We start from the raw sequence: 12,874 nt of genomic DNA, 5'->3' as shown, positions 1-12,874 counted from the left end.
TGGAGAGTCTCCTGTGGCATAAACAGCATGCTAAGCAGGTAATGCACATATTCAAGTGAGAGAACATGAACATGGCCATTACAAACTTATCGAACTAGAACTCAAAGCCAAATGCTCTGGCTGCACAATAAATTAAATACATTGTTTATTACCATTCTTACCTCAAAGAGAATAGAAAGATAAGAGAGGTTGGACAGTTTCATAAGGCCATCTGGGTATTTGTTTTTAAAATGGAAATAGAAGTAAATTCACACTGTCAAATCTCTAACATCACTAATGACATCTTCTTTTTTCTGCATCAAAACTCAGCCAACATAGGATTAATAATAGTACCCTAATTTTACACACAGATACACTGATGCAGAAGAAAATTAGGTATTCTGCCATTAAATAATTGGTTATTGAGCTTTAAAAGTTTATTCGAATATTTTCCTTTGAAAAAATTAGCCGTTGCCTTTCATTTCTTTTTCATTTACAATAATGTCAAACTAGAAATAAAATATTAAGAAATAACAAAAGAAAAAACAGCTATATCATCTCACTCCAGTCAGAATAGCAGAACAGAAATGGAACAGCAAACAAAAAATGCTGGCGAGATTGTGGAGAAACTGGAACCCTTATTCACTGTTGGTGGGAGTGTAAAATGATGCAACCACAGTGGAAAGTGGTATAGCACTTTCTCAAAAAGTTGCAAATAGAGATACCACTTGACCCAGCAATTCCACTACTGGGATTATACCCCAAAGAGACTATAACTGACACCCAAGCAGATATATGCACACGCATGTTTATTGTGGCTTTGTTCACAATAGCAAGGAGTTGGAAACAGCCCAGGTGCCCATCAACAAACAAATGGATAGAGAAGCTGTGGTATATTCACACAATGGAATACTATGCTGCATTGAAAAACAAGGAACTCATGCACTATTATTCAAAATGGGTGACCCTGGAGGACATTATGCTGAGTGAAGTATCTCAGTCACAAAAGGACAAATACTGCATGGTGCCACTGTTGTAAAACAGGACTGACCTTGGGGTTGGGGGAGACTGAGAAAGATGGGTTTAATAACGTATACTGCATTGAAACAGATGAGGGAGAAAACTGTTTAAAAGAAATATGTGATTAGGTATTTTTGTCATGACAGGAGTCTAGAGCGAAGGCAGCATAGTGGAGTGGACCTGGGGGAGGGTTTGTAAAACAATGAAAGAATTTTTCTTATACTTTTCCAAGAGGGTAGTGTACTAGGGAGGAGGGTTGGGACGGGAGAAAAGTGCAACAATGAATGAATGAAAATCCAAAGTCTCTGTAAATTTTCATTGAAATGAATGATAGATTTTTAAAAAAAGAAAAAAAGAAACAAAAGCGAACATTTACTGACTTCTTATCAATACTGAGATTAAAAAAATTTCCTCAAACAAATTTGGCCAACTAGTAATATGGATTGAGGCTCAATATCAAGAAGACAAAGATTCTCACCACTGGACCAATTGGCAGCATCAGGATGAATGATAAAGAGATTGAGATTGTTAACAGTTTTAGTTTGCTTGACTCCACAGTCAACATTCTTGGCACCAGTAGCCAGGAAATTAAAAGACATATTGTGATGGGAACGTCTGCTTTTAGGGACCTCTCCACGGAACCGAAGACCAATGGTGTTACTCTGGAGCCTGAAGTGCTCCTGATATAGGCCATGGTCTTTGTAATCACTTGCTATGCGTCAGAGAGCTGGACAATGACTAGGGATGATGTGGTGCTGGAGAAGAGTATTGAATATACCACAGACTGCTAAGAAAACAAACAGGTTCATCTTCGAGAGGCTTAAATAAGGCTGCTATTTGGAGGTAAGGATTCTGAGGCTTCCTCTGACATACTCTGGACACGTTGCAAGGAGGGACTGGTCCTTGGAGAAGGACGTCATGCTTGGGAGGGTAGAGGGGCAGCGTAGGAGAGGAAGTCTCTCTATGAGGTGGACTGGTTCAGTGACTGGGGTAACGAGGGTGGGTGTGTCAGAGACAATAAGATCAGCACAGGATAGAGCAGGGTTTAGAGCTGTTGTACATAGGGTCGCTGTGAGTCGCAGGTGACTCGACGGCACATAACAACAGCAAAAATATGGATATATACTCCCAGAGCCAGGTTTTACAAACTTTAAATGGAAGAAACCCCAGATTGAAAGGGAGTGACTTCTCTCTAACCAACAATAAACCACACAGCAGAACCATGGGCCTAGTGATCCCCTGTAGCACCAGGGTTGGGGTGAAGCTTCAAGTAAATCATTGACTACACACAGCAATTACAGTGAAGCCATTCAAATCTTTCCCTCCATTTTCTTCAATGCTTGTGCTTTCCAAGTTCTGTTTTACCTAAACACCAGTTTTGAAGAAGTCCTTAGCTTTCTAAAAGGGATGATGGTCTTCTAGAGAATAAAACATATACAAAAACCCCCTGCAAAGAATCACCAACACAACTTCTGACTCATTGTCATGAGGTGGAACCAACTCACAGCTGGCGCTCCAGTGGGGTTTCAGAGGCTGTGAAAAGCAGGGGAAGAGACTGTCCATTTTTTTCCTGCATTTGGTGAATCTGAACCAACAGAGAAATGCTACCTTTGGACGTCTTCAGAGCAACTCCCGATGTACTACACCAGCTCTTCCCAAGTGCTCAGAATGGGCTATCACGGGTGTTGAAATTTAAGTAGTATCTCAGTTTATGGGAAATGTGTCCTCTCTGGATCTGTACATTTGCAAAGTGATTTCTTCCCAGAAGAAAATGAGAAAGGCATGGAGATTTTTATAAGGGAGCTCTGGTTGCAAAGAGCATTAAGGAGCCACCATGGCAACCTCAAGGCACACAGTTTAAATCCAACTGTTACTCGTCAGAAGAAAAATGTAGAGTCTCCTGTGTGATTTACTGCCTCAGAAAACCTGCTGGAGGGTCAGCTATGAGTAAGAACTGATGCACAGCACATGACAACAACCTGATTTTATAGGGATTTGGCAGGAATACTTCACGGATTCAAATGGCTATGCTTTAAAAATATTTTGTTAAATTGTTTGACATTTGCATGAAATGTCTTTTATATATTTTTGTATTTCTAAAGAAATAGCTCTTTATTCTAACTATATGGATTTAAAAAGAGTTACTGCAATCATCTTTTTTGTTTATGTAGTTGTCTGTGTGGTTATCTTTTCTATTTTATGTTTTTTTTGTCTCTGTGGTTGAGATATAAAGTCCCCTCACATAAAACAATGCTCTCTTAATATTTTTTGTATGTAGATTATAATCAAGGAGGTAATGACTTAATTAGCATGAGCACAAAGGTAAAGAATCAAGTAAATGGCTGATTTAATTTTCTAAGGATTGCAAACTTAGTTAATTAACTGAAATGAAATACAAATTAAGAAGGGACAAACAGGCCAATCCATTCCCAGGCTGGAAGTGTGCTGAAGGCTACTAGTCAGAGCACACTTGAGTTGATCACATTTTCTGACACCCTCCTAGCTACTGAGTTCCTGCACATTCATGCCAGGCTCCCTGTGTGGTGCTTTGCTGTAATCCCATATGCTATAGCTTGCTTATATAAAACATACGCATCAAGTCATGTCAAATGAGACTGGGAGACATGGTTAGCTCCAGAGGCAGCCTCTTAGGACCTCATGGCACTGTGCTGAAGCAGGATGCTGACGTCTTGGCCTCTGCAACTAGCTTGTGGGAAGCACACTGATACAGCTTTTCTGAACTCTGATTACCACAGAAAAAGATAGCAATAGTAGCCTGATAGTTAAGTGCTCGGCTGTTAACTGAATTATTGGTGGTTCGAACTCAGCATGCACACTTTGCTGGGGGTGGGGGTGGAGAATGGCATTCTGCTTTCATAAAGATTTTCAGCTTTTTTTTCTTGTTTTTTATTTAATATTTTTTAATTTTAATGAAAATTTACAGAGACTCTGGGTTTCCATTCATTCATTGTTGCACTTTTCTCCCTGCCCAACCTTCCCCCCTGTTCGCTCTTCTCTTTGAAAAGTAAAAGAAAAATTCTTTCATTGTTACCCAATCCCTCCCCCCCCACCAAAGTCCACTCCACTGTGCAGCCTTCATTCTGGACTCCTGCCATGACAATAATACCTAATCACATATCTCCTTTAGACGGTTTTCCCCCTCATCTGTTTCAATGCAGTATACATTATTTATCCCATTTTTCTCAGTCTCCAGTCAACCCCAACATCAGTCCCGTTTCACAACAGTGACACTATGCAGTATTTATCCTCCCCCCCTTTTAAGGAGCAATTGTGCTGCTTACTCAAAAGTGGCTCCTCTCCAGTGGGTGGAACTTACTAGACACTCCTTGGGGGATAGATAGCCATCTCCTTCTGTGCAGTGTATAGCCTCTGAAAACTACTTGGAGAGCCAGCTATGAGTTGGTCTGACTCAATGGCAGTAAGAGTAATGAGGGACACAGTGTGTTACTTACTGGGCTGCAAACTGAAAAGCCGACAGTCAGAATTGCCTCTTTTCAGCATATTATTGGGTTTAAAGATTCTTCTGCATGAAATTCAATATTGTTAAGAGTTCTCTCAGTGCAAAGAGGATTTGAGGGGGGGAGGTGGGTAATTGTGAAACAATGAACAAATATTTTTTATAAAGTGATCTGAAAGAGGAGTAAGGGATGACAAAGGGGTAAAATGTGCAACAATGAATGAAAATCTAACTTCTCTGTAAATGTTCGTTAAAATCACAAGTAAATTTTTATTTAAAAAAAAGAGTTCTCTTATCAACAAAAGTTCTTAAAGTCTCTTTAAGCTTTGTAATTCCAAGAAATAAGACAATAAACAACACTCAGAACTGACTCGATGATACTGGTTTGAGAATTCAGTGTCACTTCTCCCACATTTAGAGTCTACGTGAGTGTTCCATTGCAGAATCAAATGTTGACACTTCCCCCTAAACATCTGTTCCTATAACCTTGACACGTGTGTCTACGATACAGACATGTTTCCTATCACTAGGCTTAAAACTTCACCCTATTCAGACTTACATCTCTCACACTCTATTTAGAACATCTTTTGTTCCTTTCTTTATTTCATGTTATTGTTGTTGTTATTGTTACGTGCTGTCCAGTCACTTGTGACTCATAGCGACTCTATGTACAACAGTTCTGAAGCTTGCCCTAGCCTAAGCCAATCTCATAGTCTCCAATACATCTGTTCCCATTACTCCAGTCACTGAGTCGGTCTATCTCATCCCGGGTCTTCCTCTCCTATGCTGTTCCTCCACACTTCCAAGCATGATGTCCTTCTCTAAGGACTGTTCTGTCCTGAAAACATGGCAAAGTATTATCATGACACTGAGCTTCAAAATTCTTACCTCCAAGGAGCAGCTTTGTTTCACCATTTCCAAAACAGATCTATTTGTTTTCTTGGTGACCCAATGTCTGCTAATATTCTTCTCCAGGACCACAATTCAAAGGTATCAATTCTTCTATTATCCCTAGTCATTGTCTAGCACTCTGTAATAAGTACTTGTGAAGATCATGGCCTGGATTAGGCACATCTTAATCTCCAAACTGATATCATTGTTCTTCTACTCTGGAGAGGTCCCTGAAGGCATATTTCCCCAATGCAATTCATCTTTTGATTTCCTGACAGCTGGTGTCAAGAGCGTTGATTATGGAACTAAGCAAGCTGAAATTGTTAACAGTCTCAGCCTCCTCTCCGTCTATCATGATGCTGCCAATTGGCCTAGTGGTAAGAATCTTTGTATTCTTGATGTTGAGCTTCAATTGATATTGAAGGCTGCAGTCTTTGGCCAGCTTCAGCAAATGTTTAATGTCCTCTTTAGTTTCATCAAGTAATATTGTGTCACCTGCATAACATAAGTTGTTTATGAGTTTTCCTCCAATCTTAAGACCACATTCCTCCTCATAAAGTCCAGCCTCTTGAATGATCTATTATATAGATTGAAAAGGTATGGATATAAGATGCCCCACTGACCCACACCTTTTATGATTCTAAACGATGTAGCATTCCCTTGCTCTGTTCTGATGACTTCTTCCTGGTCCAAGAACAGGTTTCACATGAGCACAGTGTTTGGGATTCCCATCCTTCTCAAGGTTAGCCACAATTTGTTGTGATCTCATTCTCCCCACCCTTCTTTTTCTTCTTTAAACTCTCCATTATTCTAGCCAAGGTCATTGACATTTCAAAGCCCAGAGGATTCCTGTCATCTTCAAAGGAGCATACCTGATTTCAATATCTATCCTAACTTTATCAAGTCAATTGTTTAAAAATTCTCATGCTTATTTTAATCCCCTTCTCAAAAAACCCCCAAAATCCTCTATTTGCTTCTCATTGCTCTAATATACAGCTGAACTCACTGAAATATTCAGCACTCACTAAAACAGGACTCTCCTTGACTTGGAGAGTTCCGGTGGTAAAGTCCATACGAAGCTGTGCTGCTAACACAACTCTGGCAAGTTCAAATCCACTCACTGTTCCATGGAAGGAAGATGGGTAGTCCCCCACTGTGCGATTTATAGCCTTGGAAACCTGCTTCACGGTCCATTCTGAGTCAGTTTGGACTTCAAGGCAATGAATGTGTGAGTTACCTACGTATGAGTGCTGGTGGTTTGCTGTGCTAGGTGTTGTGTTGTGGACTGAAATGTAGATTTCAAATCCACCAGCTGCTCCTTGGGAGAGAAGTAGACAGTCTCCTCTTGTAAAGATTATTGTTGTGTACCATAGAGTTCGAACCAACCCGTACTTGACCCTCTGCCAGGTTTTCAGAAGCAGTTAATTTTATGAGAAGAGATTGCCCATCCTTCTCCCACAGAGCAGCTGTTGGCCTCAAACTGTGTACATTTGGGATTGCAGTGCAGCTTCCTGCCACTAGGCCACCAGAGCTTAATCATATAAATCATGTACAGGTTGTTGTTGTTTTTTTACAACCTCAAAAATCAGATTTCATTATTCTCTGTCCTCTCTCGATGGTTCATGTTTTCTTTCATTCTTTCATCGTCTCCCTGCCCACCTTCTGAGCTTTATCCCAGCAAATGCTGTCCTTGTGATCTTGTGTGACTGACTGTCCTAAGGACTGAATACCTCCATGGAGTAGTGTTCATCTTCCAAAGCCTGTCTATTATTTAACTGTAAGCTATGCCACAAAGTTAAATTCAGTTCAAAAGGCAATTACGGGCCATAAGCTTGAGAGTTTCACCAGTCTCTGTTGTCTAGTACGCCTGGTCAGTCTTGTGATTTTGAGCCTTGTTTTACATTTGTCACCCTACCCAGGGCCCTCTCTTATTATCTCTCTCAGAGTGGTTACCAATAGACAGATACCATCTAGTTGTTCTCTTCTTAGGGTCATTGAAGTTAATGTTTGTGAGCTATGGACTAATTTTCTATGCATCTTTGATATTCTGCACACTTCTTTGCTCCAGAAAGGAAAAGATCAGTGTATGTACCCTTGATGGCCACTCTAACAGACTCATTCAGAACTGGGCTTATTTAACAGAATAGAAACTTCTTTGGTTAGTATCTGTTGCAAGGATGACACTGCAACTATCATTTATTTTTCTTTTCTTTTTAAAAAATTTTATTATTATTAATTTTAATGAAAATTTACAGAGACTTTCGATTTCCATTTATTCACTGTTGCACTGACTGCATCTATCATTTCAAGGCTTGTCTCTTACCTTCCTCAACAGACTAGAAAACAATACACCAGCCTACACATTATTGGTGACAGTGGACCATCAGATGCTGAGGATAGGACAACAGGGAAATTGTTCAAAGAGTCACTCTGAACTGTAGTTGACTCAACGGCACCTAACAACAACAAACATCATTATGACCGCACTGTTCTTTTCACAAAATCAAGTCTCAGTTTCCGCCTTGTTTATTACTTCCTTTGGTAACTATAGTTTGGCTCTGTGGATGTGAGATCTGACACTCAAGTTCAATGCTGTCTTAAACTTTTGGTAAAAAGGATAAAATAAGACACTTGTTCAAACAGTGCATTCAGTCCTCATGTTACAATTACCTTCCTAAAATCTGTAGAGAGACAGGAACAGGTGAATATGATTCTGGCTTAACTTTACTAATCATGAAAAGGTCTGAGCTCTTTCAGGATTAACTGCACTTGCAGCATGTCCTTCACTTGATAATTATAATCACATCATCATTAAGATTATGATAAAGCACTTGTCATCAGAGATTAATTTATTTCAGAGTGAGGGCACTTTTATAAAACATTAAAAGGCTGAATTAGAAGGGTCCAGAAGTTGACAGAGTTATCAATTGAAATGTTGCAATAAATGGACACAGCACTGGAGTTTCTCTCTAACCTAGGTAAAGAAATCTGGAAGACAGCTAGCTAACCTATTGGAAGAAATGTATATATATAGCCATTACAAAGATAGGTGATCCAGCAGAATGTGAAACACATCAAATATCATTTATATCACATACAATGAAAATCTCCCTGTAGATAATTTAGAAATAGTTGGAACAGTGCATCTAGCGTAAACTGGCAGAAACTCAAACTGGATTCCTGAGAGGATGTACAATGAGGGATATCATCTTTGATTACAAACAGAACTTGACTAAAAGAAGAGAATATGAGAAAGATGTTTATCTGTGTTTTCTTGACTATGGAAAGGCATTTGACTGGGTGGGTAGCAACATATTATGAATGACAGGGCAAAGAATGGAAACTTCAGAACATTTAATTGCACTCAACGTTCAACTCGTGCCGAGATTGATAGGTATTCATTAATAGAACTAGGGGATTCTGTTAGGTTTAAACCTGTGATGATGCACATCCTGTTTGAATCCTTTTATCATGCTTGGCAAACCTATATCCTGAACAAAGATTCTAGAAGCGGGACTACATGAAGAAAAAGAAGATACTAGGAGGAAGACTAAAATCATGCAACATGCAGATGACAAAACCTTGTTTGCTGAAACATGAAAGGACCACACACTCCCTGTCCAAAGTCAGACTGTCGCCTTCGGTGTGGATTCTATTCCTACATAGTTGGAACAATAAGCGATACCTGCTAGATGGACAAAATGTTGAAGCTGTCAAGAATTGAATTTCACCTGAATCAACCATCAGTGTCTATGCAAAACAGCAGGTAAGAAACAAAATTATATATACCCTTTTGTGCAAATTTGCTTTAAAGAATTTTTTTTAAGTGTTAAAGAGCAAAAATGTCACTGAGAACAATAAGGGGAACCTGACTGAAGTTGTAATATTTTCAATTTCCTTATATGCAAATGAAAGCTACATGTGAATATGAAAGTAAATACAATAGACAGGAGACTTGATGTCTGTGAATGACAGCATTGACCAAGAATATGGGAGTATAGATACCAGGAAGTTCCAGAGCAAACCAATCTGTCTTAGAAGTGGAGCCAGGAGTTTCCTTAGAAGGCAGAGTGGCGAAACTTGTGTGTCGTCAAGTCAACTCTGACTCATCGCGACCTTATTTAAAACAGACCCAAACCCTGCTCTATCCCAAGCCAATTTCATCATCTCTGACACACTTACAGGCCTTACCTCAGCCACTGAGTCAATGTGCTTGGCATGTAGAACATGGCAAAAAAGAAGATCTTCAATAAGATGGACTGTTAGTCGTGAAAACAGGCTCAAGCATAGCAATGACTGTGGAAAAAAACCACCCCAAAAACAAACCACAAACCAAAACTTTGGTACAGGCCCAAGTTGCGTCCCATCATGCACAGGGTCACTTTGAGTCATGACTCATACAATAGCACCTAACAACAATACACAGTTATCCATAAGTTGGATGTTGGTAACCTCAAGACTTAGTGGACACCAATTTGGAAGGGCATCTGCACCATTCCCTCCCTTCTGAGCTATTCAGGACTCGCTTTGTTAATCAACTTGTGTTCCACATCAAGTGTTTTCTTTTAATCTGATATAAAGTCCCAAATCCTTTTTCATTTTGTGCTATAGATTCTTTCTAAATAATGGTATCCATTCTGTTGGCTTTGTTGATGACTGTTTTTACAGTGGTGATTCCTGAATGTCTAAACTTTGTCTCTCATCTGAGCTTGAGAGTCAACTAAAAAATAGAATGTTCCATTCACATGGCAATAGGCCTTCTATTAAACCCTAAGCCCAAGTCCATCTAACTGTGAAGTTCTCTCTTCTTCTGAACACATACCTCTACCAATATCATCCCTCTCAGTGAATGGATCACTCACTCAAATCGGAGGAAACCCCCACTGCCTGGACACAGTCAGTAATCAAAGCTCAAACTCAGACTCCTTGCCATTGAGTTAAAATCATCGTAGAGTTCACCTTTCATTGGATCTTTAAGGTATAAATTACATGAGAGTAGACTGTCTATCTTGCTTTTGTAGACCCATGGTATAGGGGGTCTAAAATCCATCCATATTAGTCTCATATTCCATTCATTTAAAAAACTTAACATATTTTATCTTCAAATACTTTTTGGAAATACTTATTTCATACCTTTTCACTGTCACATCTCTGGTTCAGATCCTTTTTATCTCCCACCTAGATAAATACTGTTGTTGTTGTTGTTGTTAAGTGCCGTTGAGTCATAGGCGACTTATTACGAACCTATGAATGAAAGTACTCTACACTTGCGTGACTTTCATCCTTTCTCCAGGTTCATAGGGTTTTCAGACGCAAACTATTACAGATGTGGATGCCACTCCTGCTTCCAAGCTTGTTTTAATTGGGAAGCTCCACCAAACACTTTCTACCATTAGCATTTTTGACACATCAGTGTCACAGTGTTCAGCTTCACAGCAACCATAAGTTACTTCTGAACGGCAAGTGGACACACCAGGGCTATACGACCTAGAAGACTGTTTGAACAAAAACAATGTAAAACAGGCTTTAGGGCCGCGGATTAAAGTCATCCACCTTTGGCTTGGTAGCATCACTTTCTGTCCACTAGGCCAACTGATTTCTATGCTGTTGTTGTTGTTAAGTGCCGTCGAGTCATAGGCGACTCATTGCGACCCTATTAACCAAAGTCCTTGACACTTGTGTGACTTTCATCCTTACCTAGGTTCATAGGTACCAGAGGCGGCACTTAACATAAGTGCTTTTAAAGTCCACTGAACTCTAAGCATGCAACTCTAGTAAGAACATTAAGAAAAGGAAATAGTTATTGCTAAGTGCTATTGAGGCAACTGTAACTCATAGCCACACTTAGAATAATGGATATGAACCTTGCCCTCTCTTACATCATCCTTACCACCTTGGCTGTACTTGAGCCCATTTTTTTCTTTTTTTTTAATTTACACAGACATTTAATTAGCTTCATGTACAGAGCAGGCTTGTTTTGTTGTTTGGGGTTTGTTTTTTTTCCAGTCTCCAATGGTGCCTAGATAACATTATTAGGCAAGAATGCCAGTTTAAAAGAAATCTATGCAGAATTCTAAAAATAATAGATGTTGATGCTTCTCAAGAAGGGGCAAGCTTGACTATTTCAGCAGCTCTCATTCTACGCCTCAGTTACTCAGAAGCAATTCTGTTGCAGTCTCTACATCCCATGATTTTGAAGACAAGGCCACTATTACTGCATTCCTATCAAAGCCCATAGCACATAGATTTTCTATTGTTTTGGTGTGTTCTGGACTAGAAACTGGTGCTCCAGCAGACACATGTGCCCGAAGTTGAGCCGTCTGTTTGAACATTTCAGGATTCTGTTTGTACTGATTTGCTGCTACTGTATCTCGTGGGTCATCTGGTTCTGCAGCTGGCAATAGTGCTTGCAATGACAGTAATACCATACAAAGAGTCATTGCTGCTGCCCGTTGATCTTTCAGAATATCCAAACAAATAGCCCCTGTAACGGAACTAATATTAGGATGTCATATTTTAGTGATAAACCGGACCTTAGGGGGATTAAATGGATATGTTTCTGGTATTTTTATCTCTAGCTGGTATCTTCCTCCTTCATATGGTGTGTCTGGAGATCCTGCTATTTCTCCTCTTAATTCTGTAAAATTCTCATCTACAAGATCTACTTTGATTTTTGCTCATTCCTCAAAATGTGTCTGTCCGCGGACCTCCCGCCAGTGAGCCCGTCCAGCCCCCGGGCCCCGGGCGGGGAGAGGCGAGCCCATTTTTGCAGTCAACCTGTGAACTCATTGTTTTGAGGGTCTTCCTCTCTTATGTTTACCCTCCACCTTTGCATTCATGATGTCCTTGAAGGGCTGGCCCTCCTAATAACATGTCCAAAGCATATCAGATGAAGTTTCACCATACTTGCTTCTAAGGAGCATGCTGGTCTCACCTTCTCCAGGAAAGATTAATTTGTTCTTGTCAGTTCATGAGATATTCAGAACTCTTCTTCAGCACCACAACTCATAGGCATCAATCCTTCCGTCATCTTTAGTCATAGCCCAACTTTAATTGTACAGCAAGTAATCTTGAAGACCAAGGATGGACTAGGAGAACCTTAATCTCTTAACTGACAACCATGCACGTTAATATTTAGGGAGGTCCCCAACAACAGATTTTCCCAGTGTAACTTGACATTTGATTTCTTGACTGCTGTCCAAAGGTGTTGATTATGGGTTCCAATGGGATGAAATTGTTAGTAACTTCTAGCTTTTTCCATCTCTCATGACATTGCCTATTTGCCCAGTGGTGAGGATTTTTGTTTTCTAGGTTGAGATGTAACTTGACATTTGATTATTTGTTCCCATTACAAAGAAAGGTGACCCAACAGAGTACAGAAATTATCGAACAATATCATTAATATCAGATGCAAGCAAGATCCTGCTGAAAATTATCCAAAAACGTTTGGAACAATATGTCAACAGAGAACTGCCAGATGTGCAGGCTGGATTTAGAAGAGGTTGT

General features: G+C 39.8%; 1 protein-coding gene and 1 pseudogene across 1 annotated transcript in view; both read right to left on the bottom strand.

The window, feature by feature from the left end:
- The window catches only part of CHST9 (carbohydrate (N-acetylgalactosamine 4-0) sulfotransferase 9), a 365,249-nt gene that overhangs the window by 186,240 nt on the left and 166,135 nt on the right, over window positions 1–12,874 (bottom strand). The gene's annotated exons all lie outside the window — the stretch shown is intronic.
- LOC102861511 lies at window positions 11,515–12,132 on the bottom strand (annotated as a pseudogene).

This window comes from Elephantulus edwardii, unplaced genomic scaffold (genome assembly GCF_000299155.1).
Source record: "Elephantulus edwardii isolate Elephantulus edwardi_28Jun2011 unplaced genomic scaffold, EleEdw1.0 scaffold00155, whole genome shotgun sequence".
In the NCBI taxonomy this organism is placed as follows: domain Eukaryota; kingdom Metazoa; phylum Chordata; class Mammalia; order Macroscelidea; family Macroscelididae; genus Elephantulus; species Elephantulus edwardii.
Note: the sequence above shows the minus strand (reverse complement) of the source record. Positions and strands in the feature narration are given on the sequence as shown.